The following is a 23,415-nucleotide window of genomic DNA, read 5'->3' as shown; positions in this document are numbered from 1 at the left end:
AATATACTAGAACCCAAAATCTCTGCTCCTTATGTTCTCATTAAATCCTTCTGACATTGCTACCTGCAGCTCAGGGAAAGGGAAGGAAAGAGATAAAAGAAGATTGTTCCAAAACATACAAAGTATACAAAATACAGGGCAACCAAATCCAGCTGCCTTCTCAGATGAGTGGTGCAAAGGGATCTCTGAGGAGGTGAAGTACTGTACCTCTACTGGGTGAAATGGAAAGGTCTGGGACCTCTTTACTCTTCACTGAAGCCTCCCAGCAATAAAGCAGTCCTGCTATCAGCTGTTTTCATACCCTTCTTCTTGTTGGAAACATTACATCTATGTCTACTATACTTCCTGAAGCCCACCCTCCCCACACACCATTTAAATAATTTTTAAAAATTATATGTTAACAAGGCTAAAGGCATAAAGATTTTGGATGGACTTCATGTTTACATCAACCTTAAAGTAGCAAAATTTGCTATATTTGACTGGGATTTTTAATGATTATATAAGATATTAAAATAAGTCCTTGCATTCACTTATGCTCAATAATACTTCTGCACTGAATTAATTGTTTAAGGAAACAAATGAAGCAGAAGGAGCTTGTTATATAGAAATTTTGACTTTGCATAGTTTCTTTTCCAAATCTTCATCAGACTGTTTCTAAAACCTAAGAGAATTTTCAGTGAATTGCATGTTAAACATTGGGATTTTCTTATCATGGTTTGCATGTTTTCAATTAAAAGCTTTATTCACTGAAGTAATTGGCAAAATCCCCATCAGCTTCAACGCCTCTAAAGTGAAGCCCAAATGTTTCTACTATGACAGATTGAGAAAGGTATTTTGACATTTTTGACCTCCTCAGTTAAATAGCCACAGAAGTGTCCTGAACCCGACAAGTACCAAAACCAATACAATATAGTTTTAGGCAGATGACAGTAAATTTTTGTTTTATGCTCCCTTTCTCAAAGCAACTAGCATCTGGTGCACCAAAGACTTCATTAATTATATTTAGCCAACAGCATTACGCAACGCATATACTGAGGCACAGAAATTTTTCCTTCATTCTTTCAATAATCACTTTTTGCCTTGGAGCAAAATATATTATTATATTTAAATTTTGTTTGTGTAACAAAATTAATATATATACATAAAATCATTCAGCACACCTAAAACTAGAAGTCAGAAAATTGGACTCTATCCTCCTGTAAGACTGGATCCCAAAAGATGACTCTGGACAAAGACCCAGGTTTTTCCTCGGTTTTGTTCCAGTCCTGCGAGGGGAACTCTGCTCTCTCTGTTCAATGATAAGAAGTGATACCTAAGTAACCTGGATGTTAGTAGAGATGATCCTCCCCAGACACCTGACAGGCAGTTCGCTTAGAAAACAGCATTTGAACTAATTTTGTTTGCATACTGTTGTGCTAAACTGGAAGAACTTTAATGAAAGGGGCTCTTTGCAGGAGGTAGATTTCAGAGATACCAGGAGAACAAGAGGAGACTGATTATGTTCATATCACATCTACATAATCTTGGATTTCACATACGAAGTTGTCCCTAAGCTTCCTGTGTGTTGTCATAATGCACGTTGTCCATACTGCCTTGCTAATGACTGCAGCTCTCACTGCCACAATAAGCTCCAAGCAAAGCAGCTAATGATTTTTCAGCAACAGTGATAAAAATGGATTTTGCTGTTTCATGGGACCAGCTTGCCACTAATGTCATTAGGGGGCCTTGGAGGGAAGTTGCTGGTGGGGGAGAGAGAAAGGAATAATGTCTTCTGTTTCAGGGAAAAGGTAAAAGGTTCACTGTCTCTGGTCCAAGGTATATTTTTGATGTGGTACAGTGAGGGTAAATTGTTGTGTGACCCCCTCTGTAGCATCCCTTCCCTCACCATGGTTCAGCCCAGGTCTGGTATGTCCCAGATGCATATCTTTGGCTGAGGCTGCTGAAGAAATTGTGCAGTTGTGTCAAACAGCTGTGAAATGGTCTGTAGAGCAGAGCCACTTGAGATAAGAAAGGAAAATTGAAGAGAAAGGACTGTTGAGACAGGGGTAGGTTGCAGCTCAAGGATTCAAGAGGCAAATCAAGAACATGAAAAGCAGAAACCATTACTGGGGGTTGGATATATGGCAAGTCAGCCACACTGAGGATCAACACCAGAAAGCAGCAAGGACCAAGCCTTCCCCTCTTGAAAGAGTTCTGGCTGTCCTCCAGAGACATTATGATGGGCACACTAATGCTTCGTACAAGTAGTAGCTCCTCCTACTGAGTACAGAGCTCGTAAACAGTAAACCCATAAATAATTACTTGATACCTTTAAGTCGTATATACCGCACTTACTAAGTCTGCACATTGCTCAAGGTGCCAAGAGGGCTCCAAGGAGTGAGAGTTACAAGAGAAACCTTTTAGTTGCAGCTGCCTGCATGCCATGTACCCCATCATTCCTCCTGGCATCATCAGCAGGCAGCTCAGCTTTCCAGGGGGCAGCTGTGGGCAAAGCAGACAGGACAGAGTGTTGCTATCATCAGCTGCCTGCTTCATTTGACAGCATCTAGCTCTGACTATGCCTTGCATGACTCTTGCTTTCAAGCTGGCTGGTCTGAATGCTGCTGATAATGAGGAGGCTGGCTATCAGGCTATCAGGGTTCCTTTGCATCTGCCACCAGTGCTGTCCACTAGGCAATACCAGCATCATTACACTACAGCAAATGTTGCTCAAGTGCAAATTAATACATACCCCCTGCTCCATGCCCAGGACTCTATCTTGATTGATTAGATTAGATTAGATTAAATTGATAACACTTGGTGCTGAAAAACTGCAAGGATCCCTGAGCAAGCAAACAGGAGTAATAAAGGTTATGCACTGCTCAAGTAACTTGCTGAGGTACAGCTGATCTAAGGACGATGAACTGCAGGCTAAAAGAACCAACAACCCCTCTAATCTCTACCTAGGTACTAAACCTGTTGTCCTATTCTTGCTGTGTTATGTTGTCTTTCTGTCTCAAATATCTCAGGTACATGTTTAGCATAACTATTCTTGGTCAATAGCCTTAAAAGACTTGTGTTATTTATATGAATAAGGTTGTCATCTTGTTGTGATCCTAATCATCACATATAACTCTAAACAGTCTATTTTTTACCTAACATCTGTGTGAAGGGCTGCTTCCTACACTACCTGCATGTTAACTGGCTAGAGTTAACCGTACCAGGGATGCTATTCTTACATAATTACCAACCTCAGCAGCTGGTAGTTCAAGGAATAATGTTGGTTCATTAGTTATGAATTACAACAGATATTCACAAATCATTGAAATCAAGGTATGATTCTCCTACACTAAATGACTAGTAACTTGCATGTCCAGTTTGGTGGCCTTTGCTATTTTCCTGTCAAAATGCTGAAATAGATCTATATAAAAGGAATAATTGCTTACTACTGCTTAAGGAGCACATTAATCGACTGACAGTAGACTTATTTTCACACATTCCTTTTATTTTAACTCTACTGGACTACAACAGCAAAGGACAAGTAGGACTATACCCTTGTCTAGAAATTCAGGTGCCTGCTGTGTTTGGAATTGACTATGTCTCTGCAAATTTAACCAATTTAACTCAGAACAGGTATCACTAGGAAAGATGAATACAACACATTTGTGCAAGGAAACATTTCCTCTCCACTCACAGCCTTGAGCTTTGTATCAGAAAATACCCCACAGAAATATTATAAGTACGAAACCAAAACACCGCAATCAAACCACTAACTAGGGAAAGCAGTGAAAAGTAAATACTTGAAGAAAGCTAAAATGCTGCTGTGGTTTTTTGTTTGTTTTGTTTTGTTTTTTTCTTCTTAGAATAACCTAAATACTGTTCATTACTGCAATGGAAAAATACTTCAGAGAAAAACATCAAGTCATGACTTCCTCCCCTGGGTTCCCACACTCTCACTGCTGGGCAGATCTATAATTGCACTTTATTGAATGTGTGGTCAGGCTAATCAGGAACAAAAGAGTCCTGAGTGAGACTTTGCCCTTTGCAAAATAGTCTACAAATTATTTTAGTGCGGCTTTCTAATATATTGGGGAAGGGGAAAATCAAAGATAATTTTGTTTTAATATGCATTAACTACCAGCCCAAATACTTAAGGGAGGAAATGTCCTCTTTTCTGAAAAGGCATTTCTACTTAATCAGCAATGAGAAGCCAAAAGAAAAGGTAAGAGAAAAGATAAGGAAGAAAGGAAAATGGAAAAGAAAGAGAACTTGTGCTCTGATATTGTCCCTGATGCTCTGAGCTTCCCAGTGTTCCAAGGTGGCTAACTAATGCTGTCAGTAATGGTGATACTGAGGAATTCAGGGAGGCCCATTGCAGTCAAATATTCTGGGTGTCACACAAAACAAAGAGAGATAATATCAGAATTCGAGAGGGTATGTAGTAAAGAGGAGTATAGTTATACAAAAAAGAGCTACCAAAACCAACTCAAAATAGAGTGCAAGTGGAAAAAGGATGCTGAGAAGGAAGCAAAACCCAGACAATTATACAGGAAAAGTTTTCACAACCCCTGTCTCTCAAATGCTTCCCTCAGTAGTTTCAGAAGCTGAAATTTTAAGCTGTAAAAGATGAAACATTTTAGCCATCTATAATTAGTTAAAAAAAAATAATTGTTCAAATGGAACAGGAAGATTTGCTAATATTTTTTAATGACTGACCTTCTGTGTTCTTTCCAAGGAAAGGTGTGGTACCCTGCTCATAACACCTGGTTGTAAAGGTAGGAGATTGGTAGCTGTGAAGTTTACATATAATTTTTCAGTTCACTAATTTTGTCAAATACAGTGCTGTGGAAATCCAAAGTGTTGTTATAAATGGAGACACAGACACAGAGGAACATTTCTGAATGTATGGTCTGTACATAGGCCATCTCCTCCCCAGTGATTGTAGTCACAGTCCCAGACCTTTGGTTTTGGAAAAAAATTCTTACTGCTTGACAGAGTGAGGATTAAGGAATTTCAGTAGGTTGTTTAGACAGCTGTTTTCTCAGACTTTAAAATTTGTGGGTATATTCCACCCAACAGTTACATAACCTATGTCATTACATTTATTACAGATTGATATATAACCTGTTTAATTTTCTTTGTAGCCACATGGCAAAGCTTTTTTTCTATACTTCATTATCTTTCCAAAGAACACCCCCTCTTTCCATAGGTTCATGGACAAACATCTTTACAGAGGTTGGTTCATTAGAATTTTAATTATTTTCTAATTATATGATATTTCCTCTATTTTTTTTTCCCCTAACTGATGAGTTTCATATTTCCTCTTGACCTGACATGAAATCCACTATAATTATTTATATAATGGTAAATTGCCTTAAAGTTATTTACCAAGTTACATTACAAGAGAATATGTGTGTGTGACATACTCAAAGGGCTAATCTTAGTTGTAAGAGTGCATTACAGATAACTATTTCAAGTACTATTGAAGAAGTGTGTTTTTGCTCTGGGCAACATTTTACAATTGTAAATAGGCTGCATGTTTTCAGATGTACACTCACACTCAGCATGTCTGCAGGGGAGGATAATCTGTTTGCATACACAATCACAACAGTTCCATCTGCCAGAGAGCATGTGCATGCACACGTTTGAACAATGAACTTTGAACCTTAAAGGTAGTAAAATATACCATATAAATTCAAGCTTATGATGCAGTCAGATACTGTGCCTTTCAAAAATAAGGGCTGTCATTTCAACATGTTCTTTTTCATTTACCATGTCACTGGAGGGTTTTTGTATCTGTGGAACTGTGCACATTGCAAGTACATCTTATTTAAATCTGAAAAAAAAATTGCTATACCTTCCTTGTTGCTTTGTATTTTTTCTATTGTTTTGTCCCCATGAATGTAAAAATATATGCTACTTTTCCACGAATTCTACTTAGAGTCTGTGGCCTGAATCATTTTAAACTGGAATTACACAACCTGATGTGTGTTGTCTGAGCAGGTCCCCAGTTCCTGCTGTTGTTTATGAAACATATTTCTATTGGAATTCAGTAATTTGCCTGAGACCAGAATTTCTGTCAGATGAACATTTTTTTTCTGGGATAAAACTTGAAAAGTAGTCTGATTTTGCAGTCTTTAAGGATTTGAATTAATTATTTTGAAACTCAGCATTGTGTCAATCCCAGATGAATATTGCTCCTGCAGAAAGAAAAAGAAATCATCATGAATTGTGTGCTACTCTGGAAGGCTGTCAACTCCCATTCAATATCAGCCATGACTCAGGTGACCTTAGATTAGCCTGGTGTTACCCTACAGCTAAATGAGTTAGTAGCTATTAAAGCTGAAACACCCTACCTTGCATTATAAAAGAATATTTAGTGTTTATTCAGCTGTGGACAGCTTCTAAAACTAGTGTACAAAACTGTTAAACCTATAATGATCTTCCAACTTCTGAAAAGATCCTTCTTTTGTCTGATTACTTCTGGCAGTGGTAAAAACAAAGCATTTATTTAATTATAACATTTAAATTAAAGATTCCAATGACTCTACTATGTCTTTCAAATTGATTTTCATTCAGCAATGCAGGCAGTGCTTAAAACATCATTAATAGGGAGTTTACAAGTGTAAAGGAACATGCATTGAGGGTAGAAATTTCGGTTTGGGTGTATACTGTTTTCTCAGTTTTCAGTATGCATTTGTGCCTTATGTCCTCCATAACTACTTCTTCCTTTCAACCTGCATAGGCCCTGCAGTAAGAAGCAATGTGCAAAGCACTAAATGGATGGTATGGAAGAAATGCACAGACCAAGTAATGAAGGAAGGTTAATGTTCTGGTATCCCCCTCTTAGGATAAATCACTGAAACTGCCTTCTTCTTGGAATGAATAATGGGTAGCAGCAAATGTATGTTAAACAGAGGTGGTGCTGGAGTTAAACTATTGGAATTTGAGCATCTGTCCAAGGTCACATGAAGGGTTAGTATCTTTTGCATCTTGTCTCTGATGGTGGCCAACAGCAGGTGCCTGGGAGCAGTATGAAGCAGCACAAGCATACGGGAGGGATATTCTTCCTGAACAGTGGAAATCTAAATGAAACAGTCAGTTTTCAGCAACCTTTGTCTGTGGGATATTCTCACAGCATGGTACCAATGCTGTCTCAGAAAAGAAGATATTCTCAAGGCACACAGATTCAACTCAGGCACCTCTTCTCATCAGTGAGATGATCTTCTGGATCTCCTGCTTTTAACAGAGCTGACAAGACACTCTTACCCACTGTATGATGGGAATCCACTCTGTACTACAGTTCCTTAGCAGTTCCTCCACAGAAATCAAGTACCTGAAAGCTGACCACTTACCAGCAGCCACTGTGTAAAAGCGTAGATTCAATGTATTTGTACTTAGCTACTAAGTCTGGAGGCAAATGAAATCAATAAACCATGGTTCCCTAATGTTCTCTAAATACTTTGCTAGGAAAGGTCAAAATCTTGAGCAGTTGCATACCCTACTTGCACTGGATCTCTACTGAGATCTGAAAATGGGGTTGAAATCCCATTTATTTTTACCTCTAGAAGTTGCTTCATTAAGGAAGCCTAGAATACGCTTTTCAGGTCTAGCATCATGCAGTAGCTGTCTTAAAACCACAAGTCCAGCTTTAAGACCACTGACTGTGAATATAGTAAATTCAGGCTCAGCTCTGAAAATATTTTGACCTGCATCGCCTGCCTCCCAGATAAATGCTTTGGACATAACTTCTCTGACTCCTTCCAGCAAAAGCTATTCTGTTTTGTAGGGGTTCATAAAATACTTATCGTGCCAGGCAGAAGGCATGACCATAGCATTTTATGGTTAGGATGCCCACTGGGGAGAAAGCAAGCATAGCTTTGAAGGCTCCTGATGTCACAGGGTATTGACTGCAGGTATGACTGCTGAAAACAGAGAATGCCCACCCAGGCCTTTGCTGCCACTCAGTATTTATACTAAGTGATTTGACTGCTCTGCTTAGCTTTTTTCTTTAATGTTTTCCTGACAGCATTTAATTTTCTCTTGCTAGCTTCATCTGGACATCTATGCCACTGTCCAAGATTCTGATGTGTTATCCACTCCCTTCTGATTCAGCTGAAGCTAGGCTGCAGCTAAGGGTGCCTACATTCTCCATATTTGTCTTTCCCACAAATAACAAAAGGATTTAACACTTTCTACTGCATTAACACTTGGTTGACCTTCAGCTCTCTCAGATATGTATTAGCTATAAGGTTATAGGTAAACAAATTCAGCTTGCTTTTGCTGCTGTAAATTTTCTGTTTCTGCGCAGCTGTTTGAGTTTGCAATGCAGATATACCTCCTGTCTCTAATGATATTTTTTCATAAGATAGTACTAGGAAAATACTCTGATGTGTCTTCTGAGGTGGAGAATTGAAAGACCTTCTTTTATAATCCTTCATGTTAACTAACCCTTTACTTACCCTTTGTCAGGTTTTCTGTCCTTGTAAAAATAATTGATCAATGATACATTTCTGCAATCAAAGTTTGAATAGAAGGGTTGTGTTTTACCACTTTTTCTTGTTACTGTGCTTCTAAACATTAATACTAACCAGCTTTTCCACGTTGTACTGCTTTGTTTTACAATTCCTCAGTCCTACAGAGTTTTGTGGAGCTCAGGTCCTTAACATTTATACAATAAGTCTGAAGACAGCAGAATATAGCTTTTCATAGGATTGGTTTTAGAGCTGTCGTTAGTCTGCAAGGGAAAAGAGAAAATTATTATTATAGGACAAGAGGTAATGGCCTCAAGCTGCGACAGTGGATGTTTAGATTGCATATTATGAAAAATTTCTTGACAGAGAGGGTGATCAGGCATTGGAACAGGCTGCCCAAGGCAGTGGTGGAATCACCGTCCCTGGAAGTGTTCAAAAACTGTGTAGATGAGGCTGTCAGTGATATGGTTTAGTAGTGGTCATAGCAGTCCCAGGATAATGCTTAGGCTTGATGATCTTAAAGGTCTTTTCCAGCCTGGCTGATCCTATGATTAGCCAAGAAAACTCTCTAACCTAAAAAAAAGAAGTGGAAAATGCTCTCGAAGGTCCTTCTTTGTGACATATGGATTGCACAGGGCACTTCAGCCCTGAATCTATTCTTTCTTTATGTTTTGCACTGTTCCTTTCTTCTGTCCTTCACAATCATGTTTCAAATGACCTTCACTTCTCCAGAGCATGGTGTTACTGTTGGGTTTCCTGATAGTTTTTTATTTTTAATGAACAGGAGAAGTCTTACATTCTCCAGACTGTACTACTAGACAATTATGCTGGTTTCATTAGGACAGTGATGTCAGGTGCTTTCAGCACCTCTATTGTAAGTTTGTTGCCTCTTCTTTGGTTTTTTCAACTTCTGATTTCTACCTGTACTGCAAACGCCGAAGTTCATCCAGTGCAAATGCAAAACTGTTTGAGTTTACATGTCATCATGTGATGTTGAAATGGGACCTCGTGAAGACTCTGTGAACTCTTCTGTCTCATAGTTTGTTGTGTGTCTGTTGTTAGTTTTCCATTTTTTGTTCTGAAATTTCCCTGTGGAATTTTGGGCATTTTGGGAAATGATATGTAGACATCTACAGTCTAGATATCTTCATCTGAGCTAGTCGCTTTGGACTCTTCTTTTAGTTAACGAAGAGAAACTGGAGCTTTTAAGCCACCACTAATCTGATTTACTTTAGAGAACTTGTAGAAGATGTGGTGAGCTGCGCTTTAGAAGTGCTTATTCTCTGTATTGCCTAGAGGGCAAGCTAGATGAATTAGATTAGTTTAATCCCGGTATTTATTACTTTTCCCGCTTCCTACCATAAAAGCAACAATTCCCACCAAACCTTGAAGAAACCTATGATTATTTTTTCTTGCAGGGCTTTTCTGCTATTTCATGCACTTTCTTTCTCCTCCTTCCAATATTTTACTGGAATTAGCATTTAAGAATATGTCCTCCCTGGGTTCTTCTCTATTTCCTTGAGGCATGACATTTCTTCATCAGTTCTGCAGTTTTTGCTTCCTTTCTGCTGAAATCCAGTTGTGGTTGCTGTAACTTCAAATACATTGCCTCAAAGTGCCGGTATTTTTTTCTTCACTTCCAATCCTTGTTCATATTTCTATGCCTTTCTGACTGCCTAATGTGTTCCTCAGTTCAAAATAGAATTTCCTAGAGGACAGTTCTGGTTTTAGATTTGCACTGTTCATTTTCTTTTCCAGATTCTCTTTAATCCCCAAATTTATATGCGTTTTGGCATGGAAGGGCTGTGACAGCTGCTGTTTATTGCCTCCCTATGTGATCTTGAGTCTTAGGCAGAGGATCTGAATTTCATGTTCATGCAAATGTCATTTGTCCTTTTTTTTTTTTTTTTTACTATGACATCTGAAGAGTTCTGTGTTTTATTGTGTTGGAATGAGAACAAGAAAAGAAAACATTATTTGACCAACAATATCCAAGTCCCAGTTGTGTTTCCATGTTGTTATATGTTTCTTTGTCAGGACACTGTTGTGTCATGCACCTGTGTGACACCCGTCACTAAGAGTAAGTGGCTGCTATTCAGCTAATTTCTCTCTGAATGCAAATTATTTTATTTCAGGGATTTCAGGTTTATATTTGTGTCCTGGGTTCAGCAGTAGCAGTCATTTTTCTCCTTCTTGGTAGCTGGTGCAGTGCAGTGTTTTGACTTTCGGCCTGGGAACAGAGCTGATAACAATGATGTTTTGGTTTGGCCAAGGACTCTGTGAGCCTCATGCTCTGCCAGGGAGGAGGGGAAGCTGGGAGGAAGCAGAGACAGGATACCTGACCCAAGCTAGCCAAAGAGGTATTCCATACCACAGCACATCATGCCCAGGAGGTAACTGGGAGTTACCCGGAAGGGCTGGGACTGTGGGGTTGGAGGAGGTATGGGTTGGTGCTTGGTCGGGCTGGGGGAGCGAGTTATCAGTCAGCTGGTGGTGAGATGTTGTATTCTCTTCCCTTGTTATTTCCTTTATCATTGTTATTATTGGTGGTAGCAGTAGTGATTTGTGTTATACCTTAGTTACTAAACTGTTCTTGTCTCAACCCGTGGGAGTTGCATTCTTTTTGATTCTCCTCTCTGTTCCTCCGGGAGTAGGAGGAGGGAAAGAAGGGGGGGAGTGAGTGAACGAGTTACCTGACTGGGTTTAAACCACGACAATTTGTCTCTGTTTTGTCATGATCTATGACCTTTTTGCCAGGGCTGAGTTGCTTTTTCTAAGACATTAATTTCAGAGTTGGCAGCCATGAAGTAGATGAATAGGACAGGGCTGTGAGGAGTGTGAGGGTTTTACCCCACATCTGCAGAAGGGACGGGATATGGCTGTGATTTCTTGTGCCAGGAAAGCTGAAGAGGCAATGGAGGAGCTGCCTGGCAGGCTGATCATGGGAAGAGAGTAAATTTCAATTAGAAAAAAAGGACACAGTGATGGGAAACAGATCACTTGGCCATAGCAGTAACACTTTTGATACCAGAAACTTGTTTAATCACAGTCAGACTGTGGTTTGATCACAGTCCTGATCCTTTTTTTTTTAAATACTATTTCCACAAGTCAATAACAAACTTGGATTATTTTTCTTTTCCTGGTGCTGAAATTAAGCTCCAGATCCCTGGCTCCCAGAGACCAGCTTTCACCAGCAGCTTTCATGTGGTATGAAGAACCATAAAAATCTCTTATTAGTCATGCTAGTTGGACAACCAACCTTGACCAGTTCTGGAATGAGCTATATCATGGCTATACTTTACAGCAGAGCTCTCAGGCATGTGAGAAATGAAAGTTCAAGTTACTCCAAACAGATGAGAAATCAAACTTGCATAGACAAAGCCCTTTGTGAGGAGAGAATTACTGAGCTATCAGGTTCAGATCCTTTGAGAAAAAAGTACATGAATAGGTGACAAACTTTAGTAAAGAATTCTTAATTTAAGCCTAAGCAATGATAAAAATAGGCCAGAATTACAAAATTTAGTTTCTTATTCTGACACCCAAGTTCTGCCAGCAATATTGCAAGCAGCTTCTCCTAGGTGCTGCATGGACTTAAGCTGCTGGGTCATGCATGGCCATTATAGTGATATGGGCAGGAATGCAATGATCCCAGGAAAGGTGTAGGTGATTCAACTAGGAATTCCCAGGAGATCCCTTTTAGCAAGGCACATCCTTTTTTTAGCTCTGGAGAACAGAGGAAGAGTCATCACTCACGTAAGAATCTGGCTTATAAATGTCTGTTTTATCCCTTTTGGCAGAGTCTTCGTATGTTTGTAAGTGGACTCTCTTTAAAGCAGGTGGCCTCTGCAAAGGGCAATTGAGAGTTTATTCCTTGGGAAGAACATATATATTTCAAGTGAAGGCAGTGGCACTGATATTTCTTCTAATTCGCCTATCTGATAATGGTCACTCGTGGAAGGCATCTCTGTTCCCTGTTCCCATTTGCAGTTTGAAGAGGCTTATTGCTCAGGCTTATGACAGTGACAGCTTTTGAGGAAAAAAAAAAAGGGGGAGGGGAGAAAGAGGTGAAAAATTAGAACATTTGTAGTGAAAATTTTCACAAAAATGTGTTTCTTACATCAATTTCCTTTTTATTTTCAAATTTTATGGACAATTCTGACATCAACAGCTAAGTCATTCTTTGTGTAGACCTGCTTACCTTCTGTCTTGCTTCTTTTTTCATTGAAATAAATCTTACACTGAATCATTTGAAAGGATAAAGTTTAACATTTTTTGACAAATTGGGTACTTAAGGCTCCTTACTCTAGCAGATGAAAGTAGTGGAGCATTGTATCTTTTGGGCTGGTAGACAAAAAATTCTTTATATTAAAACAAATATATAAGTAAAATAGCTGCCTCTTTGCAATAACACTTCTCAAAGGATGAGTGGTACACATGAACAATATAAATTTCAGACACAGTCTTCAAAACAATTGCCTCTTGACAAGCTGAATTTGGGCATGTTACAAGCTGGAGATTGACAGAAGGTGGGGGTAACAAGACACAGACACTTAGAACCCTTAAGTATAAAGAAGAATTGCATCGCACTGAAATTCTCAGAAAGCTGAAAAGATTAGACACGTAAGGCTGCTTTCTACCTAATGTTGAAAGAAAACTTCAGAAGCAGAAACTGCCTAGTTCCTACCTGTGCTTTAACCTTTTGAAATATGGAGGGCATCACCCAACATTTGCAGTTTCTTTGTTATTCTTTCCTTTTCAATTATATTGAATTTTCATAATGCTTCACAGTGACATTTCTTAAGCTTCAGCTTTCTTATAACTATTTCATTATTCCAGAAAAAAGAAACCCAAAACACTGATACAGTAGAAAGCTACTAGCAAGGCCTTATACCACCAGCTCTGAGCTCAAGAATATGTTCAGTGGAAAAACACAGCATTTGGCTGTAGAAACACAAACCAGGTGGCTATAGGTCAGTTCACATTTTTGTCATCCCAAATTACCTTAACAAGTAATTCCACAGTGCTTAGTTTCTCAGCACGTTTCATCTATAATGTCACCAACTGGACTTTGAGCACCAAGTAGTTCAGCTTCAGGTTATTGCCGTCAGCTAGAGCCACCTGGCCAGATTTTAAGCAGTTTACAATTCCTGTTTAAATAGTAAGTAAGTCTACTCAGAAATGAAGCACAAGCTCTTTCTTCTTCCACACAGGCACTGTTGTCTTCTTCTGTAGATCCAAGTACATCACTGGAATAAAATAAAAAAAAGAACAATAATCAAATGTGTTATGCAAGTAAATTGAGAAACACGCCCCTGAATATTATCATTCTTCAGAAGGAATCATAAGGCTATGTGTCTAGAGTGCTAAAGGAAATCGTTAATATGTTTGGATGCTGCAACTGAATGTCAGAAATAACAATATTAAAGCCATACTCCTACTGCTCTCTCTTATTACCTTCCCACCTCCCCTTCCCTACTGAGAATTGGGATTAGTCCAAAAAGTAAAATTATAACAAAGATGATAAGTATTCCTCTGATTATTGGGAAAATGCATGCAGTTTAACCTCTGCCAACAATGCCACCTCTTTTCAACTTGTTTTACTCCAAGTTGAATCACTAAAGGCTGCTTTCATCTATTAAAGTTTAGAACAAAGAACACTCTTCATGACTATTAACCTCAACTCCTCTTAGATTTTGCTCGTTTTCCTAAGCAGAGCACCTGTGCAGTAAAGCAGCCCATCAGCTCTATGCAGTAAAAAGTATATTGTAGTATGTAATGTATTTTGGCTTGCTACTGTGGCATATCTCAGTGTCTTCAAGAACAAGTGGGAGCAGTTGGGTGTAGATCATTAACAGCTATCTAGTCATAGGGTGTCTAATTACCAGTGCGCACGTAATGGAAACCAATGACCTAAAGCAAAGAAGTCTTACTCAACATCCTGATCCTTCTTGCTCACCCTCTCACTTAGTGGTTTGCTACCAACCCTTCATCAGTAGTTCAGGGAAAAGGGGGGATTTAGCCTTGCTTTGCCCACAGCCCAGAATGTTTTCTTGGATTTTATGGAGGGCAAGCTGTTTCTCAGTTGAATTACAAAAGTATCTATCTTCTGACCTGATTCTACAGAAATATTCCACTTTTCCCTTTGGACCTAAAAATAAAGTAGTCAATTCAATCTTTCAGGTCTTCTGTGCATATTTGCTCCCTTCCTGTTTATCAGAAAAAAGGAAAGGAAAATCCTGCAAACATACTGCAAGAAGATGGAGAGGAAAACTGCAGGCTTGGTGAGAGAGCCTGGCAGTGTTAATGTTCTTATTCTAACACAAAACTTCTTAGGGGTTGCTAATGACATGTTAACCTACCACTGATCAGCTAATTTTCTTTATCTTCTCCCACCTTTCCTTCCCTGGCACATAATCCCTTGTTCCATTACTATTTTAATTTTTATTTTCTCTTTGTTCTTTTATCTGTCTTAAGTTTCTCAGGGTATTTATTTGTTTGCTTTTAAGATTATGAGGTCCTGGAGCCCAAGTAAGAATTTTCTTTGTGTGCAAAACATTCAGCACTGCTGGCAAATGTGAACAGTAACAGTGATAAGAGCTGGTAAGAATGCTTTGAACTGATCACTTCATGTAAGGAAAAACTTTTTGCTCAAAACAAAAGAATGCTCTATTAACTTGCTTTTAATGGCTTTGCCCATAGACATGTTTGTGAGGTGTGAGATAAAGTCTCCAGTAACAGACTGAGTCAGAAACCTTGTCTTTCCTATCTCAAAATGGGCATTTCAACACAGTTCCATTTTGTGGGGTTTTTTTTTAGAGTTTGCAAGTAATGTTCTTCCCAGACTTAAAAAAAAACACAAACAAAAAACTACAAAGTTTTCACAAAATTTACATTTTCCTGTTAGATCTGAATAATATTTTTAAGTAACCAAATGACTGGTTTTGACTGGTGTGTAATTCTGACCTGATTAGTCTTTTTGTCTGGCTTTTCAACTATTGTCTGATGTTCTGCTCATAATCTACTTTTCAGACCATGTGTTTTCTAAGAACCTTGATAAGACCTCTTTGACTAGTTCTTTTAAATGATTCACATTTTCCTTCACATTGGCTTTGCACTGTTCTCGAACAGGTAAGAAGCCTTTTGATTTCTTGGTTGAAATCCCGAGTCCTTTGAACTTAATATCATGCCTGTGCTCAGTTTCAGTACAGCCACAGCTTTACCCTTTATTATTTCTCTTCCTCCTCTTAGAAAAGTGCTGATCATTCCTACTTATTTACCTGTGGCTATTTACTGCCTGATGAAAGCTCTTTCCAGAGCCAAAGTAGAGGCCATTTTACACAATCACACATACCAGGAATACTCAGTTTACTGTGACAACATTAAATCATCCTTTCCTCTGTAGTGTATAAAGCATATATTGCTGAAGACCTGAAAGTGTAGGGACAATGTGCATTACATAAAGAGTACACCACAATTCAATCCCAGTCTGAACAAAACCTTAACTGTGTATTTATCCTAATAGTCTAGTTTTCTTCTCTGACTTTGAGAGAAGAGAGCTCATTTAGGAGATTTCCTTATTCACTGGAATCCAGTGTATTTACATGCATAAAACATTGGGAGTCACATAACCCTTCATTCCCCCACAAAGTCCAGGCTTGACACAGGTTTTGCCTGCTAATTTTTACCTTTTAGGAAAGCAAGCTAATTGAAAGCCTTGCTGTGCATTCCTGTACAGCTTGTTAGAGGCATTCCTCTTTGCCTATTCTTGTCCCTTTACTATGGTTCACATCCCTTTCTTCTGCATCAGCACAACCACAGGGTCATTATGCTAGAAACTGGGTTAAGAATATAATCCACGTTACCATAAAAATTTGAGAAGGGAACAGGTAGCAGAATTGTTTTAAATCTAGATAATTTTACTATCCTGAGCTTAGAGCGCATCGCCATTAACGGTTGCACAAATGCAGTTGAGGATGTTTGTTTGCTAGATTGTGTATTGGCAGGATCAGAGGGAGAAACTCCTGCAACAGCTCCATCACCAAGCAAAAGGACCATGGGAATCTAATAAGGTTTTTAAAATAAAAATACCAAATAATCTCAGGCATGAAAAATTCATGAGATCTAGCAAAATTGTTATTTTTGTTTTGGTTTCCGTCAACCATAATATAATGCTGTTTCTGGTTTCCTTCCCTACAGTACTATTACAAGTTTTAATTTACAAAATGTTTGCAATACACTTTGGGATGCCAAGATAGAAGGCAAAGCGTGTGCTGTTATAAAGAATTCTAAAGGTGTAAATTCTTTCAAAATAATGCATACAAACTTCCATGAAGCTGTTTAATACAGCACTTAACAGAGTTTCATTCTTTATGCCTGCATGTGAGCTACGTAGCTTATTATGACATCATTTATTTCATCTGCACATGCATTGTTCTACTCTTTACATAAAATGCACATTTTCTTAAAATAAACCTGACCTGTCACTGACTCACTGTTAAAACCAGAAAATTTGAAAATATGTTGATATATTCAGCTCTATGGAAATAAACAAACAAATAAGCAGGAAGAAAAGGTTGTGTGATTTGAATACTTTGATCAGTTTGAGAGAGCTGTTCATTTGTAGGGCATTGTTATATAGCCCTTGCATTGCCCTCTGGCCAGCAGTCAGAGCAAACAGATTCTTCTAACTTCTGCTTCACTGCATCTGCTCCAAGTTCCACCATGCACAGAAAATTAGTACTCTTGAAATAATATAAAAAAGTGTAAAAAAGTGGAACAGGTGTTCAGGTCAATAGTTTCATTTTAAATATGGATGCAGAAAATTTCCTCCTTCCTCCTTTCCAGATAATAAAACTTAACCAGTGCTTCACAAGACTGTTAGACTTTCTCTGAGTAATATTTTGATCCTTAAATGAACATATAGATATCTGTTTCGCTGTGTCCAATTTTTCAAAACATATTGGGAGGGATTTTTTGAAAGCTATAAAAATATATATGACTAAAAAAAACATGTTATTTAAACATGAACAGCAAAACTATTTTAATTAGCTATGACTCAATAGAAGTAAACCTGTACAGACTTGGATATTAAAAATAGACCTACCATATGATCATGTTATGCTTAATGTTTAACGAGGATACAAACTCAGATTAAGATCAAGCCTGCTTTGTTTAGATGCCTAGTTTAAAACCTGTTTTAACAAAACTTGCATCCATGGATAACCAGTGTGAGATCTTCTTAATCTCCCATGTTGGTCACCCTGTTTCCTGCACAGACTCCCTTGTAGACCTGAGATAGAAATTTCTACTTTGGGGACCTCCTTGTCTACTTTACCTATTTTGGGAGCAGTGCTTCTTAGAGAGATCAAGGACATTTAAATCAGAAACCTGTCTTCCACCAAGATCTCACAGGTTGAACAGGAAATTGATGATCCAGTCTATGCAGCCTTTTCTGAAGACAGCCATTAAATGAAGAGAAGACTGATGCTGCATTTTCAATACTAGCCTCAAGAATTAGAGCTCTTGCCTAAAATTGTGAATCCCAGATATCAGGACATCCCCTCAGAGCAGTGAGCAAGCATTGGTCATTACCCAGAAGGCAGCTCTAGTCTCCAGCATGACTGCATGGTCTCTCCCCAGCTCTCCTTGTCATAGACAAAATGGGACTGTGTATAACATGATCATTATGAGGCCAGTCAAGCAACAGGTACAAATGAACCTTGTTTCGGAACAAAGGAAAACTAAGGCTCCTGGCACTTTACCATTTTTGTTTTGTAGTCAGTTGTGTGCTAAGACAAAATTTATTTCCATGCCAGGGTGCTTTTACTCCCTTTCAGATCAACAGCCATTCATCTTAAACCGAGGAAAGTTTTAACTTCAGGAAGGGTGAAGCTGTGGGTGTGATGTAGGTCAGTTTAAACCTGGATCATAGCAGTTTTTAGTGGGTGATAAGAAACTGCATGGCTAATGCAAGCTCCTGAGGCTCAGATTCACCAAAAGACCTTTGAGATGAATAGGCAAATGTCCAACAAATGCAGGTGGTGGAGGTTACAGGGCTGGAAAACAGGCATCCTTGATTGCCCTCAGGGTCTTGCCCATTTTAAGGCTTCTAAATCCTACTTTCGTTCTACTGTAAAACAATCCAGGGACTAAAATATCCAAGAAGCAGGTCACAAGAAGTAATGCACTACTGGGTAGAAATCCCACAGTTGATTTGGGCTGACCAAGTCAAGCCAAGCTACTTCTTCCCAAAGCCAATACAGTTGGGTTACCTTGGTTCATTATCCCTGTTGAAGAATCACTTTGTACAACAGTACCACTTTAGTTGTAGACTTTGGTTGGATGGAGTTAGGGCAAAGCATCTTTATACCACTTCGCACTGGATGTGTGGGTGAAATAAAATCCTGACTCAAAGGAAAAGTAATTTTTGATCTTCACAGTGAATCACTGATTTTAACAATGACAGCTGCTGCATGCACCCTGTCAACCTGAAGTTACACAGCAAAATCACTGTAACTTTCAATATTGCAGCCCAAATTCTGGCTACAGCAGACCTGGTTTACAGGGTAGGAAATTTGGCCCCATGTCCTCTGTGAAAAGACTGAATTTTGTCCTTGTGAAGCTGTTGGCAAAACTCCTAAAGCAAGGTCCAGTAAGTACAGAGCTGCACCACTTACTGCTGGGCTGCTCTGCTACCCAGATTGATTACCTGAAACCAGAATCCAAATAAGGGGAAAGGACACCAGAATGCTGGTGCAGGAGAACTAATAGAAAATAAGGAGCAAAAAGAAAAAAGGAGCATTAAATCCTCAGTCTTAAAGGTAATTGTCTGCTTGTCTCTAGACTGGAAAGAAGCGCAGTACATGTAAAACTCGCTTCTCTCAAATAAGAAGCTTTATATTTTTGAGACTGGTTTTGTGACTAAGCAACCAATTAGCAAGATTCAAGTTTAAATCCCTGTTTTACTTAATTTGGGAAAGGTCCTGAAACACTTGCCTCCCTGTTTTATATAAGTGCCTCAACCATTATATTAGGGATATTCACACTTCTAAGTAAATAATATTTACATGCAACAACTGCTAAATATTTAAATAAAAGAAAGAGATGTTGAAATCAGAATAATCCAGGACACAGATATATCTGGATTTTATCTTTTGTTTCAAACTAACCCTAGTAACAAGTAAATGCTTACATTAAACTATTCAGGTATACAGTTTGTAGGAGTATACACATCACAGAACAACCAGGACTTCTGTGTTTCCTATAAGGCTTGGTGTGGTTGTGCTGCTTTGAAAACTGCTCTGAATATGACTCCACCAGTGCCATAATCAAAAGAATAATAAATTTCATAATCTAACTGGGTTTTACATTACAACTGAGTACTGCTAGAGCTTGTGCATTATATGATAAGCTAGGTGGCAGAAAGAGAGTTGTCATTAGGACAGGGTCAACGTTTAAATATCAAAGTGTTTTAGGCCAGGATTATGTAGTAGCTGACAATGTATGCAACTAGTTTTATTTATTAATTTTGTTAACTCAACTATATTTGGTCCTTATTGGAGGAAATCTAAGAGACACAAATTTCTTAACACAATCTGATTCTGTTCTTCCAATAAAGCTCAAGGTTATGCCAAAATTTACAGCTGTGGCTGTTCTCTTCTGCCAGTTCCCATTACAGTTTTATCATCAGCCTTGTCTTTTTTCTTACCGTGTTATCCTTTGATGATAGCCTTTGTCTTCTCATATTAATTTCTTTTTGCTGCTAATTACACACACAGTTCTTTTCAGCCTGCCAAAATAATCTGTGGAATTGAAAGGAAGCACCAGGCTCATTGGCATTATGGAAATTATGGCCTCAGACAACTGCATCCCATCTGTAAACTTACTTGAAAACTACCCTTTCCCCTGTCCCAGACCTGAACGCTTACTAAGTGTTACAGATCCCCTTCTTCTGACATTCAGCTGCTTTCTGCTTCTGAACCTATATTTATTCCTGGGCAGATTGTAACTGTCCTTTTCTGTTGACTCTTAAATATGGATGACTTCACACTTTATCATTCTGATTTATTCACTACCAAAGCAAGCTCAACATAGTTAAAAAAAATGAGTTTCTTATTTTCCACATGCATATTCATTAGCAGGTGGAAAGGATCATACACAATCACAGTGCTTACTGAGGCAATTTGCCTGCATCTGCCCACTGTTTAATGTTTTAGGTCACCTGTCCTTTAGAATTATTTCTGTCACTGCTGTAACACAGAACACTCTGCTTCCCCGGATACCATCCATACAAGTGATGAAAGAGTGGCTCCTCCAGAGCAAGGAAGAGGCCCAAAGGAAGGAAATTATTTTCAAAAAAAAAAAAAAAAGAAGTATTTAAATCTATGCTAGAGATCAGAGGAGAAGTTGGGGCAAAAGATTGACAGTGACACTGCCATGCCTGATCCACTCCATATTTGGAACACTGGAGGCAGTTCTGCCATCTGTATTTTCAGGTGGGAATATGCAGTAGGAATAAAGCACATTAGGGAAAAATATCTGTGGTGCCGGAGAGCTGAAAGTGTGTTGTAGGTAAGAATGATAACAAATTGCTTGGGCAGATGGAGTGAGCTTTTCCCAGAGAGGAAAGGAGAGAAGGAGCAATTTTACTCTTTAAAACAAAACAGGACCTTTGATGTCAAATTGTTTAGGGCATTAGTTTAATGTTTGACTTTTCTAAAGCCAGGCACTTCCAGCTCTTCACAAGGAGGCTTTAAAGACTGCTTTCTGTTGCACAAATGTGGTGCCTCTAATACCTTCTTTCTGTGTATTTTGTTGGACTTAAAAGTCCACTGGTTTTAGTGGAACGACATTGCCACAGAAGTGGAATAACCCAGGACTTGATGGTGTTAGGAAAGCTATTCATCATACACGTTGTACCATGTCAACTTCAGTGTGTGCTATTTTGGTACCTTCATGCTGAACAGTAGTTATAGCACACCTTTTCTCTAATTGTCTTCATGACTTCCACCTAAGTGAGAATCTATCATTTACAATAAGAGTAAGCACTAAAAATACAGTCACAGAAAAAAAAAAAACCAGACCCTTTGCTCTTCACTGATTCAGAAATGATTTCCTGTGTTCCTTGTAATGGGGTAAAATGTACTTTCTTAGTTGTAATGGGAACAAATTTAGTAGACTATTTACAGCACACCTGTTAACTTACTGTGCCAAGAAAGCTTTTGAAGAAAGAAATTTTTTCAAAGATCCTAATTTTAGTTCACTGGTGTTTCTTTCTAAATTTCTTCTGTACAGTGCAGATTTTCTTCATAATCACATTTCTAATAGGTTTTGACATGGGCAAGGTGATGTCACCACATTTTTGATTGGACTTCCAAATTTAATAGTTGTTAGCCCACCACATTTCCTGCTTCAGGGAGCAATTATATTTAATGGAGCAGTAATCCTGACATTCTCAAATCGGACTGCAAATCAGTTTCTTGTAATTGGATTAGCAGCAGAGTCTGAGGTGGAAGATCCTCTGACAACTTACATATTTATACCTAAACTTCTTCACTATGATTTACAATCTGATTATTTATATTTACACAGTTGGCTTGAGTCTTCCTAACGGGATGTCACCCCGATTTCACTGTTTACTGTTTATACTAGCCCAATTTTTGTTACTTGTCTCTGCATGGTTAAGATGGGTAGAGGGATTCTCAAGAATAACTACTGGACCTGACAGACTTCAAAAACTAGTTCATAACTCTTTAAAGATTTTTTTTTTTTCCTTCAGAACACAAAGGAACTGTCTCTGGCTAAGCAATCCCTTATAATGCTGCTTTATAGGACTTTTCCAAACTTTCTTAGTTTTTGTTTTCTTACTGGTGGCAAAGGTTTCTGATAAAATCCTTCTGCAGATCTGCAGGCAACTGCTTTCCTCTTCTGAAAGTCTTCAAGGGTTCCTTCCATCCTAAAGCACTAAATGCCTGCCATCAGCCAACTTTTGGAGATGACTTTCTTCATGTTTATATCAGATATTGTATACCCAAGCAGATCCTATAGAACAAACTCTACCTCACTGGTATCATAGAATAGTTAGGGTTGGAAAGGACCTTAAGATCACCTCACACTAAACCATATCACTCAAGGCTTCGACCAAGCTGGCCTTGAACAATGCCGGGGTGGAGCATTCACAACCTCCCTGAGCAACCCATTCCAGTGCCTCACCACCCTCACAGTAAAGAACTTCTTCCTTATATCCAACCTAAACTTCCCCTGTTTAAGTTTGAACTCATTACCCCTTGTCCTTTCACTACAGTCCCTAATGAAGAGTTGCTTCCCAGCATCCTTATAGCCCCCCTTCTGATACTGGAAGGCTGCTATGAGGTCTCCACACAGCCTTCTCTTCTCCAGGCTGAACAGCCCCAACTTTCTCAGCCTGTCTTCATATGGGAGGTGCTCCAGTCCCCTGATCATCCTCGTGGCCTCCTCTGGACTTGTTCCAACAGTTCCATGTCCTTTCTATGTTGAGGACACCAGAACTGCACACAATACTCCAGGTGAGGTCTCACAAGAGCAGAGGAGAGGGGCCGGATCACCTTCTTCGACCTGCTGGTCTTGCTCCTTTTGATGCAGCCCAGGATACGGTTGGCTTTCTGGGCTGCGAGCACACACTGAAGCCGGCTCATGTTCATTTTCTCATCGTCCAACACCCCCAAGTCCTTCTCCACAAGGCTGTTCTGAATCTCTTCTTTTCCCAACCTGTAGCTGTGCTTGAGACTGTTCCGACCCAGGTCTAGATGTATACACCATGGTAGCTATCTAACTGACTATGTTATTCCTACAAATGACATTTTGAATTCCTGTAGATTTCAGAAAATTGTTTCATCTTCATAGAAGTTTCTATTTGGCACTGACCTATTTCAAACAAAAGTCTCTCCTCACCTTCAGGGGAAAGAGCTACTGCAAACCCAATAAG

At 38.9% G+C, this 23,415-nt stretch overlaps 1 protein-coding gene and 1 long non-coding RNA gene across 2 annotated transcripts in view; one reads left to right on the top strand and one right to left on the bottom strand.

The window, feature by feature from the left end:
- TRHDE (thyrotropin releasing hormone degrading enzyme) overlaps positions 1-23,415 on the bottom strand; it is a 702,876-nt gene that overhangs the window by 12,885 nt on the left and 666,576 nt on the right. The gene's annotated exons all lie outside the window — the stretch shown is intronic.
- LOC134161098 (uncharacterized) lies at positions 2,851-22,514 on the top strand. Its single transcript, XR_009963827.1, has 4 exons — positions 2,851-3,008; positions 14,634-14,734; positions 14,928-15,053; positions 22,355-22,514. It is a non-coding gene; the product is annotated as an uncharacterized LOC134161098 (long non-coding RNA).

Source organism: Pezoporus occidentalis, unplaced genomic scaffold (genome assembly GCF_034315485.1).
Source record: "Pezoporus occidentalis ecotype Australia unplaced genomic scaffold, CSIRO_AGI_Poc_V1 ctg17, whole genome shotgun sequence".
NCBI lineage: Eukaryota > Metazoa > Chordata > Aves > Psittaciformes > Psittacidae > Pezoporus > Pezoporus occidentalis.
The sequence above is the reverse complement of the archived record's forward strand: the minus strand, read 5'-3'. Positions and strand labels throughout refer to the sequence as shown.